Source organism: Thamnophis sirtalis, unplaced genomic scaffold (genome assembly GCF_051295495.1).
Source record: "Thamnophis sirtalis isolate CommonGarterSnake01/CBP01778 unplaced genomic scaffold, rThaSir2_p1.2 scaffold_2, whole genome shotgun sequence".
In the NCBI taxonomy this organism is placed as follows: Eukaryota; Metazoa; Chordata; class Lepidosauria; order Squamata; family Natricidae; genus Thamnophis; species Thamnophis sirtalis.
In genome coordinates this window covers 55,662,131-55,676,890 of record NW_028261382.1, presented here as the reverse complement: position 1 = coordinate 55,676,890, position 14,760 = coordinate 55,662,131, and the positions used below count along the sequence as shown (strand labels likewise).

General features: G+C 45.1%; 1 protein-coding gene across 1 annotated transcript in view; it reads right to left on the bottom strand.

The window, feature by feature from the left end:
- TAOK3 (TAO kinase 3) overlaps nucleotides 1-14,106 on the bottom strand; it is a 128,028-nt gene extending 113,922 nt beyond the window's left edge. Inside the window, exon 1 of the mRNA XM_087705648.1 lies at nucleotides 13,977-14,106. The gene's annotated coding sequence lies outside the window, so the exon portion shown is untranslated. The remainder of the gene's footprint in view (nucleotides 1-13,976) is intronic.
- Nucleotides 14,107-14,760: the final 654 nt, after the last annotated feature.

Genomic DNA, 14,760 nt, shown 5'->3' with positions numbered 1-14,760 from the left:
TGTAATTCTGTTCTATATTGCTATTCTATTCTATTCTATTCGCTATTCTATATTCTATTCTATACTATAATGTAATTCTATTCTATATTGTAATTCTATTCTATATTGTAATTCTATTCTATTCTATTGCTATTCTATATTCTATTCTATACTATAATGTAATTCTATTCTATAATGTAATTCTATTCTATTGCTATTCTATATTCTATACTATAATGTAATTCTATTCTATATTGCAATTCTATTCTATTCTATTGCTATTCTATTGCTATTCTATATTCTATTCTATACTATAATGTAATTCTATTCTATATTGTAATTCTATTCTATATTGTAATTCTATTCTATTCTATTGCTATTCTATATTCTATTCCATACTATAATGTAATTCTATTCTATTCTATTGCTGTTCTATATTCTATTCTACACTATAATGTAATTCTATTCTATAATGTAATTCTATCTATTCTATACTATATTATAAATATATTCTATATTGTAATTCTATTCTATTGTAATTATATTTCTATTGCTATTCTATTCTATTGCTTCTTCTTTTTAAATAGAATGTTCTTTTGGTTAGCTGCCTGGAGTCCAGAAATGCTTGGCAACTGACTCATATTTAGGACAATTACACTACCCTAGGGTGGAGTCGTGTAGTGGCTTAGAGGGGGAGTTCTGGCCTCACACTCAAGAGGCTGTGAGTTCAATCCTAGGTAGAGGCAAATATCTCTCTCTCTGGGCACAATGAGATTACATCTGCTGAACGAAACTCCATATCGGCGACAGGGAAAGGCATCCGGCCAATAAACACTCAGCTCCGTTCAGTTGCCCAGACTCCACCCTGCACAGGATTATGGGTTCATTAAAAGATAATGATGATGTCATCCTAGGGCAGTGGTTCCCAAACTTGGCAATTTTAAGACTTGTGGACTTCAACTCCCAGAATTCTCCAGGCAGCTCTGCTGGCTGGAGAATTCTGGGAGTTGAAGTCCACAAGTCTTAAAGTTGCCAAGTTTGAGAACCACTGTCCTAGGGTGATGCAATCACATTTTGCAAGCCAGATTCACCTTAACCGCCCTCTGACTAATTTAAGAACAGCAGTGATTCGCTTAACGGTTACTGAAAGGTAGGTCGTAAAATGCAGCAAGAACCCACTGGGCAAGTGTCCGGCTTAGCAACGGAGGTTTTGGGCCCGTTCTCGCGTTGTAAGTCGAGGACCTTCCCACCACCCGTCCGCCGAACGAGCGAAGGCAAACTCCGTTGGCTTCCCTCTTAAGCAAAGTAGATTAAGATTAACCCTTGTTCTCTCTCAAATCTGATTATTTACTTGGTGAGAAATTGGAAAAGCAGATTTGGAAGAGATTTCCCTAATTCGCCTGAATGGGCTTTAAGAGGACTGACCTCGCCACAAGGGGAGAAACTAGGCAAAAACAAGCTACGCCAGATCGCCTGTCACACAACGGGGAGCTAACGGGTACACAAAACTAACACAAAAGGGGCCCCAGAACATCACTGGCTTTTCACATTTATGACAGTTACAGCATTCCCCCCACCATGGGTCACGTGGTCAAACTTTGGGGCACTTCGGAAGTAGCCTGTATTTGTCACCCGTTGCACTGTCCCAGTGTTGTGGCCTGCTGGCAGGGTTCCACCACAAATGCGCAAATGACAAAGGCGCGCCTGACAAAACCGCGGTGACAAAAGCGCGCCGACAAATGAGCGCTGAAGTGCGCCGACAACAGCGCGCCGACAGAAGCGCGCTGTATCCTAACCCTAAACCTAACCCTAAACCTAACCCTAAACCTAACCCTAAACCTAACCCTAACCCTAACCCTAACCCTAAACCTAACCCTAAACCTAACCCTAAACCTAACCCTAAACCTAACCCTAAACCTAACCCTAAACCTAACCCTAACCCTAACCCTAACCCTAACCCTAAACCTAACCCTAAACCTAACCCTAACCTTAAACCTAACCCTAAACCTTACCTTAACTTAAATCGCGCTTCTGTCGGCGTGCTGTTGTCGGCGTGCTGTTGTCGGCGCGCTTTTGACATCGTGGTTTTAGCCCCACGGTTTTGTCGGCACGCTTTTGTCGTTCACGCATTTGTCGGGTCATGGCTGGCAGCAGATTCAAACACTGAGGAGGGTTGGGGAGGAACCTGGGCCAGTCCTGGAGTCCGGGGAAGACTCGGATGAGGTCTCTGTGTCGGAGGCAGAGAGGGGGCCAGGGCCATCCGACAGTTATCAGCTGCCTTCAGAGTCGGAGATTAGTATTAGTATTTAGTATTTATTAAACTTGTATGCCGCCCTACTCCCGGGGGCACTCAGGGCGGCGAACAAACACATGGGGAAAGGGGCAATACAAAAACAAACAGAATACAGAGACAGATTAAAAATACAACAAACGCAGCAATTCAAGTGGGGCCGGGAACTCAACAGCCCCAGGCCTGCCGGAACAGCCAGGTCTTGACGGCTATGCGGAAAGCCTGAAGGGTGGTGAGGATCCGAATTTCCACGGGGAGATCGTTCCAGAGGGCCGGAGCAGCCACAGAAAAGGCCCTCCCCTGGGTGGTCGACAGTCGACACTGGCTAGCTGATGGTATCCGGAGGAGGCCTAATCTGTGGGAGCTAATTGGTCGTAGGGAGGTAATTGGCAGGAGGTGGTCTCTCAAGTACCCAGGAGATCAGTGGGGCAGACGAACAGCTGGAGCCTGTTCCCAGCGTGCGCCTGCGCAGAGCTGCCAGACGAAGGGAACAGCTAAGGAACAGGGGTCGACTTGGGAGTAAAGCCACGGGTGGACGGTGAATGGCCCCTCCCAGAGGAAATAAAAGAGGAGCGACAGGGGAGTGGAGTTTGCAGGAGACCATTAGTTTGCTTCATTGGTTTGTGACTCTCCGAGACGCCTTACTATATTCTGCAAATATTGGCCTGGCAGCTCTCCAAGCCAGATAAGGTCTGTGACCCTAAATCCTCCCTCAAAAGACTTTGCTGGATGAGAACGAGCAGAATTCACAGTCAATTAATAAAAGGGTTTTTTGTCGGGACAAGGAGTTTGCTTCAGGCTCTTGGAAAGACTCAGTCAGAACACTCTGGTTCAAGCGGCCCTCATTCCCAGCCAGTGGTCTGTCCAGCAAAATCGCAAACTCAATGGGAGGAGCCTGATTCGCTTAATGTCCGCATGCTTCACTTAACAAAGGCCTTGCTGAGTGACAGAACTGTCGGGCTCCGTCGTGGTTGTGAGTCAGCAACTCCCTGTACTGATGGTCCTCGACGTATGGCCACAGTGGAGCCCAACATTTCTGTTCTTAAGTAAGACGTCTGTTGGGGTTTGTCCCATTTTACGACCTTTCTTGCCATTGTTAAGTGAATCGCCACCATTAGTAAGTTAGTAAACCCAGTTTTGGGTTCCACCACAAAACCGCGGAGTACAAAATCGCGCTCGACGAAAGCGCGCATTTGACGTCATCACAGCGCGATGAAAACATCGCGCTGTGATCGAAAAATGTAAAAATAAAGCGAAAACCTTACCCTAACCCCCCCAAACCTAACCCTAAACCTAACCCTAAACCTAACCCTTAACCTAACCCTAAATCTAACCCTAAACCTAACCGTTAACGTAACACTAAACCTAACGCTAACCCTTAACCTAACGCTAAACGTAACACTAACGCTCTAACCCTAACCCTTAACCTAACCCTAACCCTAACCCTAACCCTAACCCTAACCCTTACCTTTATGTGAATCGGCTTGCTTTAATTTTAATTTTATTTCAATTTTTAATTTTTTTCGTCGCGCTGTGATGACGTCACATGCGCACTTTCGTCGAGCGCGATTTTGTCCTCCGCGGTTTTGACGGGTCACGCAGTTTTTAAGTAAATCCGGCTTCCCCGATTGACTTGGCTTGTCAGAAGGTCGCAAAAGGGGACACTGCCACCGTCATAAACGCGAGTCGGCGGCCAAATGCTACAAAGGTCGTCACTGTGAGAAACGGTCACAAGTCACGTTTTGTAACTTTGAACGGTCGCTAAATGAGCTATTGTTAAGTCGAGGACTACCTGCCTTGGGGAATTCTGGGAGTTGAAGTCTAACGTTATCTTAAAGGTATCCAGTTTGGAAAAAAAACACTCATCCGAATCTTCACTTCGAAGATGCCCAGTTAATGACAAGACAACGTTTGGTGTTTTAAAAGCAGAAGAAACAGAAGATGTTAACAATGTTAACTCCCAAAAGAAAACAAACCACAGGAAAAAAAATACAGAGTTGACACATTTCACATATTTTCCGCCTCGTTCGGCCACAAAGTATGTCCTTAAAACGAACAGCTTACATAAAAAAATATTCCCAGGTTGAAAGCATTCCATTATAGCTTTGCCAAAAGCGGTTTTGTAAGTTTTTCTTAGATTTAATCGGATGTTTTCTTACCATCACGGGCCGAGGATAGGCAAGTCCTCGACCTACGACACAAAAAGGGTGTCGGAATTTCCACTGCTGAGCCAGAGGATGGCTTAATGCTTGTTCAACCCGATTTTACGGAATTCTATTCCATTCCTATGTTCTATTCCATTTAAATCATTTCCTATATTCTTTTTCTTTATTTTGTTCTGTTCTACTTCTATTCAATTTGTTTCCATTCTTATTTTAATTCTATTCCATTCTAATTTTAATTTCTTTTCATCTCTATTTTTAAATGCTAACTTCTATTTCTATTCTATGCTTTAATTCTATTCTTCTACTGTACTTCAATTCTGATTTCTATTTCTATTTTTTAATTCTATACTCTTCCATTCTATTCCATTCCATTCCTATATTCTATTCTAAATCATTTTCTATATTCATTTCCTTTATTTTGTTCTGTTCTGTTCAATTTCTATTCAAGTTCTGTTTCTATTTCTATTCTATTTTAATTCTATTCCATTCTAATTTTAATTTCTTTTAATTTCTATTTTTAAATTCTTTTCTAACTTCTATTTCTATTCTATGCTTTAATTCTATTCTTCTACTGTATTTCAATTCTAATTTATATTTCTATTTTTAAATTCTATTCCATTCCAATATTCTATTTTATTCTATTCTATTCTTTCCTATTTCTATTCTACTCTACTCTACATTCTACTCTACTCTACATTCTAGTCTGCTCTACTCTACATTCTACTGTACTCCACTCTACTCTACATTCTACTCTACTCTACATTCTACTCTACTCTACATTCTACTCTACTCTACTCTACTCCACTCTACTCTATATTCTACTCTACTCTACATTCTACTCTACTCCACTCTATATTCTATTCTACTCTACATTCTACTCTACTCTCTACTCTACTCTGCTCTACTCTACATTCTACTCTACTCCACTCTATATTCTATTCTACTCTACATTCTACTCTACTCCACTCTACTCTATATTCTACTCTACATTCTACTCTACATTCTACTCTACTCTACATTCTACTCTACTCTACATTCTACTCTATTCTACATTCTACTCTACTCTACTCCACTCTACTCTATATTCTACTCTACTCTACATTCTACTCTACTCCACTCTATATTCTATTCTACTCTACATTCTACTCTACTCTATATTCTACTCTATTCTACATTCTACTCTACTCTACTCTACATTCTACTCTACTCTAATCTACTCTATTCTACTCTACATTCTACTCAGTGGTGGGATGACCAATACACCCTGGTACGGGCGTACCAGTGCCTGCTGGGAGCACCAGGTACCATTCCGGTACGGTGCTCCGGAGAGCCCACCCACCAATCGGGCCTGATGCACATGTGCATGGAGCATACGGTGCCTGCGTGATGCTCTGCCGAGCAACTGGAGCATCGCGGAGCCGTCACAGAGCATCGTGGGCGTTAAGTATGCATGCGCGTGTGCATATGGTGGATGCCTGGCCCCGTTGCACCGTACCGGTTGCACCGGGATCCGGAACCTATCATGGCCTTTATTGATTTTTTAATCCTGCCACTTCGCCATATTCTTCTAATTTTTTAATTAATTTCGGACTGGATTCTAATGGATCTTCTAGAACAAATACTAAGTCATCGGCATAAGCTTGGGCCTTACATTCTTCGTTTTTGAGTGTCAAACCTTTTATTCCCTGGTCCTTCCTAATTTCACTTAATAAAATTTCCAGGGTTAATATAAACAGCAAAGGAGAGAGGGGGCATCCCTGTCTGACTCCCTTTTTTAAAATTTCGATCTTCTCTGTTAGTTCTCTGTTCATCAGAACTTTGGCTGTCTGACTGTTATAAAGTTTTTTTCTACCGTTTTTTAAAATTTTCCTCCGAATTTCATCCTGTCTAATAGTGTTATTATAAATTCCCAAATTACACTGTCGAATGCTTTTTGTGCATCAACCTACCACTGATTCTACTCTACATTGTACTCTACTCTACTCTACTCCCTTTCCTATTCCTACACCACTCACAAACGTCCAGAGGTGGGTTCCTACCAGTTCGGTAGAACCGGTTCGTCAAATCTACCGAACCGGTTCGAAGAGGTTCCACCAGTGGACCCGGAAAGCAGGCCACACCTACAGAAGAGGTTCCAAAATTCCACCACTGACACACACACACAAACACACACTCACACAGAGAAATAGAAAGAAAGGAAGAAATAAAGAAATTAAAAAAATAAAAAAGAAAGAAAAAGTGAGAGAGAGATGAAAGAAAAAAAGGAAAAAGGGACAGAGAGACAAAAGGAAGGAAAGAAAGAGAGAGAGAGAGAACACATGGCCGGCAAGCCACTCCCACCAGGTCACATGGCTGGCAAGCCACTCCCACCAGGTCACATGGCTGGCAAGCCACTCCCACCAGGTCACATGGCTGGCAAGCCACTCCCACCAGGTCACATGGCTGGCAAGCCACTCCCACCAGGTCACATGGCTGGCAAGCCACTCCCACCAGGTCACATGGCTGGCAAGCCACTCCCACCAGGTCACATGGCTGGCAAGCCACTCCCACAAAGGAGGCCACACCCACAGAGTAGGTTCGAAAAAGTTTTGAAACCCATCACTGCAAACGTCTCACTTAGTAGCAGAAATTTTGGCCTCAAATGTGGTCGAACGTCAAGGACTACATACTGCACTGCCATGTCCACTATCCGGACTTCTTAATAATAAATAATAATCAGTGCCCCCGAGGGGTTGTGTGCCAGGCATGCCTCTTCTGCTACTTCCTCCACACCAGACGAGATTCAGCAGCAACCAAAATTAAGTGATGATTAGCATCAACTCACTCAAATGCTAATCATGCTTCCTTCTGTGGAAGGAGGAAGAAGCCTCCAATATTTCTGGAACCGCCTGGCATAGAACAAAAATAAATAAGCCCCCCAACCTGTTCTGTCCCCCCTTCTCCGCTCGTTCAAAGACGACAGGGAGACAAACTTAAAAGGAAAGAACTTTATCAGTCCTCGGCTCAGACTGGTTGTGAGCCCAAAAATAAACATAAATAAAGTCTCTGGCAAGAAGATAACAGAATGCAAAACAAAACTCTTACAAAACAATTCACTTCTCCAAGTGTCTCCTTGAATCAGGGTTACAGAAAGCAAATCACTTCTCCAAGTGTCTCTCACAAACAAACCACGACCGATGAATGATGAACGTTGACTCCTGCAACCAGGACGTGGCACCATCCGTCTTTTTATCACCAGAAGACAACACTAACGAGCCCCAGCTGCATCGTTAATCTTGCATCCCGACTCAACTCACAGCAAACTTCTGCTGAGTCACAACACAACCCTTTTTTTTAACCGTGCTCAAATGCGTTGAACGCCCCCCCCCTTTCTCCATCAGGAAGTGGCTGGTGAACAGAATAGCATTCCTTGTGTTGCCTATTCAAATTTAATCAGGTGAGTTACATCCGGATGTTTGACAACTGACTCACATTAATGACGGTCGCAGTGTCTCAGAGTCACGTTTGAGTTCCCCCTTTTGCGACCTTCTGAGACAAGCAAAGTCAATTTGGAAACCGCATTCTCTTAACAACCTAACTGAACAACTGCCAACGATTCAGGTTTTAACCGACTCGGTGAGAAAAGTCATAAAACGGGGCAAAACGCCCTCAACAAAGTTCTCTCTTAGCAACATAAAAATGCTGGGCGCCACTGGGGTAGTACGCGGAGGACCACGTTTGATTTCTCCTTGCAACGCAAGAAGACTGGATGCCAAGTTTTTGTTTTTTAGCCTTTCTGTAGCGCATTTCAAAATGAACAATGCTATAAATATTCACTCCTCTCGTGTGTGTGTGTGTGTGTGTGTGTGTGTGTGTGTGTGTGTGTGTGTATTAAAGGTTCCCCTTGGAGACATATGCTAGTGGTTCCTATTTTTCTACTTGCATTTTTACGTCCTTTCAAACTGCTAGGTTGGCGGAAGCTAGGACAAGTAATGGGAGCTCACTCAGTTACGCGGTGCTATGGATTCGAACCGCCGAACCGCTGACTTTTCTGATCAACAAGCTCAGCGTCTTAGCCACTGAGCCACTGCGTCTCTGTCTCCCTCCCTCCCTCCCTCCATATCTATCCATCCATGCATCCATGCATCCATCCATCCATCCATCCATCCATCCATTTATCTATCATGTGTCTGTCAGTCTGTCTATCCATCCATCCATCCATGCATCCATCCATCCATCATCTGCCTCTATTTGTCTGCCTGCCTGTTTGTCTATCTATCAATCTATTATCATCTGTTTCTGTCTGTCTGTCTGTCTATCCATCCATCCATCTATTATCATGTTTCTGTCTGTCTGTCTGTTATCCATCCATCCATTATCTGTCTCTGTCTGTCTGTCTGTCCATCATCTGTCTCTGTCTGTCAGTCTGTCCATCCATCTATTATCATCTGTCCCTGTCTGTCTGTCCATGCATCCATCCATCCATCTATCATCTGTCTCTGTCTGTCTGTCTGTCTATCCATCCATCCATTATCATCTGTCTATCCATCCATCCATCCATCCATCCATCAATCTATCATCTGTCTCTGTCTGTCCCTCCATCCATTATCATCTGTCCCTGTCTGTCTGCCCATCCATCCATCCATCCATCCATCCATCCATCCATCCATCCATCATCTGTCTCTGTCTGTCTGTCTTTCCATCCAGCTATCTTCTGTCTCTGTCTGTCTGTCTATCCATCCATGCATCCATCTATTATCATCTGTCTCTGTCTGTCTATCCATCCATCCATCCATCCATCTATCATTTATCTATCTATCATCTGTCTCTGTCTGTCTGTCCGTCCATCCATCCATCCATCCATCCATCCATCCATCCATCATCTGTCCGTCTGTCCGTCTATCTATCTATCAATCTATCTACATACACACTCACACACACACGTTTTCTGAATGAATAACAAGACAAAATGCTCCAGGGAGACTCCACGCAGTTTAAAGTGATATTAAAATTTGGGTTTTTTTTTTTTTTTTAAATTATTGCAAGCATCCCTGATGGTTAAGATTAAAAAGGTAACATATAAGGCTTGGTGAGGGGTTAGGGTAGTAAGGGGAACAAACTCAAGTGTGCTTGTGTAGGTTGTTACGCAACTCTGAAAAAAAAATATGATTCGAGACTCGGGGGTTTTTTGTTTCCGGTTATATAACTTTGCAATTTTTGCACTATTAGTAGAAGGCCTATTTAAAGATCAGGAAGCATTTAAGAAATCCGGGAACCCGGGACCAGAGCTTCTAAGAAACAGCCTTGACTTGGCCCAAAATTCTCAATCCAATCCTTGTTCTATCAAGCCTGACTTCCCTACACACACACACACACACACACACACACACACACACACCCCTCCTTCCAAATGAGGCTAAATTCACCCACTTTACAAGATTTCTCTGCCATTCTATTTTAGTCCATGTCGCCTAGCATCAAGCAAACGCCTAGCTGGTTCCTGGCCTACATGGAAATTTAGGGGAGAAATAACACAAAACTAGGATAATCGGAAAGAAAGGAGGGGAGGGGAAATCAGGGTTTCTCCCCGCCCCCACCAGCCTCTCCCCCCCCCCCCAAGATTCAAAACGAGGGAAGACAATTGAGAATGCAAGAAGTCCTCAGACTTACAACAGCAACCGGGCGCCCAAAATTTCCGCTGTTAAGCGAGACGCTGCCTAAGTGAATTTTGAATTTTGCTCCACGTTACACAGTGGGTTAAGGCAGTGTTTCCCAACCTTGGCAGCTTAAAGATGTCCGGACTTCAACTCCCAGAATTCCCCAGCCAGCATTTGCTTATCAGAAGGTTGCAAAAGGGGATCATATGTGACACACCCACCCCGGGGGGGGGGGGGGGACGCTGCAACCGTCATAAACAGGAGTCAGTTGCCAAATGTCCAAATTTTCATCACGTGACTGTGGGGAATGCTGCAAAGGGCCTAAGTCTGGGGAAAAAAAGGTTCATTTTTCAGCACCGTCATAACTTGGAATGGTCGCTAAACGAACCGTTGTAAGTCGAGGACTGTCTGTATACGTTCCTTCAGAACTCAAAAGACATTCTGGGACTCGATAGCCACATTACATTCTTGCTAACCAGCATAAAAGGTAAAGGTTCCCCTCGCACATCTGTGCTAGTCGTTCCCGACTCTAGGGGGCGGTGCTCATCACCGTTTCAAAGCCAAAGAGCCAGCGCTGTCCGAAGACGTCTCCGTGGTCATGTGGCCGGCATGGCTCAACGCTGAAGGCGCACGGAACGCTGTTCCTTTCCCACCAAAGGTGGTCCCTATTTTTCTACTTGCGTTTTTAAGTGCTTTCGAACTGCTAGGTTGGCAGAAGCTGGGACGAGTTATGGGAGCTCACTCCGTTACGCGGCGCTAGGGATTCGAACTGCCAAACTGCCGACCTTTCTGATCGACAAGCTCAGCATCTTAGCCACTGCGTCCTGTCTAACCAGTATATTCCACAGTAAAATGTAAGGAAGAAAAATAATGGCTGTATATACGAAGGCAGTTTCCATATTCACGAAAACTTTCCTAATCGTTTTGGAAAACATTTTAAAAGGCGGATTGATCTCTGGCTTATTTAGAAAAGTTACAGCCAAGGGTGCAATGTTTCCACATCTCCTTTTATCTTTGCCTTTTTTTTTGTCTATGACTGCACTTGCAAAATTAATTAGTGGTAATCATAAGGAAACCTCTCCTTGACTCGGTACCTTATAATTAAGTTGGTGTGTTGGAGTATTCCTTCTTCCAGATGTTTTGGATTTTAGAAGCAAACGTATTGCCTAGGTTGACTTTAAGTGGAATTGCTTTCAAACCCAGAGGTGGTTTTTTTCCCCTTTTTTAAAATAGTATTTATTGAATTTTCCAACATTTAAAAGACAAAACACAAATTTATACTTATAACAGCTTTTCCAGCTGTTTTAAGAAGCTTTTTCCAGAGGCAGCTAACTGGATTTCTGGTTTTTCTCCGAAGACGTTTCGCTTCTCATCCAAGAAGCTTCTTCAGGTCTGGCAGGATGGTGGGGAATAATCATTCAGTCAGAACTGAAGAAGCTTCTTGGATGAAAAGTCTTCAAAGAAAAAAAACCAGGACCTGGATTGACTGAAAATCCCCACCGACAAATTGCTTTCAAAATAAGGCACTCTCAGTCTTAGCGTCTGGCTTAAAGTTAATCTTTTAGTTCAAGGTAGAATTTGGGATGGAAAAAAGTTTTGGAAATTGTGCGAGAAATGAATCAGTGGAATGACTTGCCTTTAGAAATTGTGAATGCTCCAACACTGGGAGTTTTAAAGAAGATATTGGACAGCCCATTGTCTGAAATGGCACCGGGTTTCCTGCTTGAGCAGGGGGTTGGACTAGGAGACCTCCAAGGTCCCTTCCAACTCCATGGGAGAATACTGGGAAAGCACTTGGCCCTGGAAAGGTGCAGCCCATCCTTATCTCAAGATTGTGTTTGCCTCCCTGTCCTTCAACTGTTGTCTAATCTCTTTCTCTAAAGACACAGGATTCATTGTTCTCATGGTGAAGTCAGCACAGTTCATTAAATCAGGGGTGGATTCCATTTTTTACATTTTATTTACATTTTTTTTCATCCTGCCTTCGTTATTTTTATAAATAACTCAAGGTGAGAGAACAGGCCTAGTGTCCCTTCCTCCTTCTTCCCTTTTCCTTGTGCAACAACCCTTGTAGGTAGGCTGGTGTGTGTGTGTGTGTGTGTGTGTGTGTGTGTGTGTGTGAGAGAGAGAGAGAGAGAGAGAGAGAGAGAGAGAGAGAGAGAGAGAGAGAGAGAGTGTGTGTGTGAGAGAGAGAGAGAGGCTAAAAAGTCAGTCAGTTGACCCTTATGACTAAAGTAGGACTAGAACTCCCAGCCTCCTTCGGATCGGCCCAAAGTCGCCCTGCTAGATTTCATACCTAAAGTGGAGCTAGAAGTCCCAGTCTCCTGGTAATTGGCTCAAAGTCGCCCAGTTGACTCTTATGACTAAAGTGGGACTAGAACTCCCAGCCTCCTTCGGATCGGCCCAAAGTTCACCCTGCTAGATTTCATACCTAAAGTGGAGCTAGAAGTCCCAGTCTCCTAGTGATCAGCCTAAAGACACCCAGTTGACTCTTATGACTAAAGTGGGACTAGAACTCCCAACCTCCTGGGGATCAGCCCAAAGTCACGCTGCTAGATTTCATACCTAAAGTGGAGCTAGAAGTCCCAGTCTCCTGGTAATTGGCTCAAAGTCGCCCAGTTGACTCTTATGACTAAAGTGGGACTAGAACTCCCAGCCTCCTGGGGATCAGCCCAAAGTCACCCTGCTAGATTTCATACCTAAAGTGGAGCTAGAAGTCCTAGACTCCTAGTATTTGGCTCAAAGTCGCCCAGTTGACTCTTATGCCTAAAGTGGGACTAGAACTCCCAACCTCCTGGGGATCAGCCCAAAGTCACGCTGCTAGATTTCATACCTAAAGTGGAGCTAGAAGTCCCAGTCTCCTGGTAATTGGCTCAAAGTCGCCCAGTTGACTCTTATGACTAAAGTGGGACTAGAACTCCCAGCCTCCTGGGGGTCAGCCCAAAGTCACCCTGCTAGATTTCATACCTAAAGTGCAGCTAGAAGTCCCAGTCTCCTAAGTCATCAGCCCAAAGACGCCCAGTTGACTCTTATGCCTAAGGTGGGACTAGAACTCCCAGTCTCCTGGTAATTGACTCACAGTCACCCAGCCAGGTTTTCATGCCGAAGACAGAACTAGAACTCACAGTCTGCGCCCCCCTTAACCGCTACCCCAAATTGGCTCGATTCTGTTCTCTTTTCTGCTGAAAATAATTTATTCACACCCATCAGCTTATCTCTTTACCTCCCCCACCCCTCCCATTATAGCCCCCACCCCTCTCAATATAGCCCCCACCCCTCTCAATATAGCCCCCCCACCCCTCTCTTGCCCTCCCTAACCCTCCCAATATAACCCCCAACCCACCCCTCTCCCCATCTCTTGGCCCCGCAGACCACCCCTCACCCCTCTTGCTCTCCCCCACCTCTCCCATTATAGCCCCCCACCCTCCTCCCCATCTCTTGCCTTCTCCCGCCCCTCTCCCAATATTGCCCCCTTCTTCCCCCTCCCCCTCCTCTCTTGCCCACGCCAGACCCCCCCTCCTCCCCAGACCCCCCTCTTCCCAAGTTGCCCCCTCTCCCCCCTCACTGGAACTCTTTGAACAGCCAAGACTCTGCTCGGCGGCGCTCTCCTCCTCCCCCCACCCCGCATACCCCGAACAGAAAGCCCGACTAGATGACCTCTAGAGTTCCCCCCTTTCCTCTTTCTTTCTTTTTCTCCCTCCCCGCGCAGCCTTTCAACTTCCTCCCGTAGGAAAAGATAAATACAAATAAATAAAAGCTGCCCTCAATTCTCCCCGCCTGGGCAGCCGCGTCCCCCCCCCTTGCGATGCGACCCCCCCTTTTTTTAATTCCCCCCCGTCTCTTTTTTTTTCCCCACCGCCCCCAAAAGTGCTTCCTTCCCCGTCTGGCGCCGGGAAAAGTTCCTACCCGGCGTCCGGTGCGCTCCGGGAAGGCGAAGGCGGCGGCGTCCGGACTCCGAGCGACCTCCGCCCGCCGGAGAAGCAGCCGCCGCTCGCTCCGTCAGGCGCGGCCGAGGGCGATCGACCCGAGCGGCGCTCGTCTTGCCCGGCCTGGGCGAAACCTCCGGGAGGGACCCTGGCGGTCGGAGCGAGGAATCGGCGCTCGATGTCTTCAGCCTGGCCCGGCTCGGATTTAGCTCTGACGCTATCCCTCCCCCCCCCCCGCTCTCTCGCAGCGGACCAATCAGCTGTGGCTTCCGCATTCCGAGGTAAAAGATGGATCGGGCTCCGCCCACGCGTCGGGAGGGGGGATTGGTGGGAGCGGGATTCGTAGGTGCGGGGGGGGGATGCTGCGCACGATGCACCGGTTTTTGTTTTTTTTTAAAGAGCCAGGAAGTAAATGTTGCCTGGGGTGAAAAGCCCTGAGTTCTGATTCTGCTGGTTGGAGGTAGAAGATGCCACCTGGGCAGCGGCTGCTGCTAAAGAGAAACTCCTTGTGTGTCCCATCACGCTTGCCCCATAAATAATTCTATTGTTTCTATTTTATTTCTATTCTATGCTATTTTGATCCTATTCTATTCTACTATTCTATTCTAATTCTATTCTATTGTCTATTCTATTCTCTATTCTATTCTCTATTCTACTATTCTATTCTATTTTAATTCTATTTTAATTCTATTCTATTCTAGTGTAGTCTAATCTACTTTAATTCTATTCTATTTTCTATTCTATTCTATTTTCTATTCTATTCT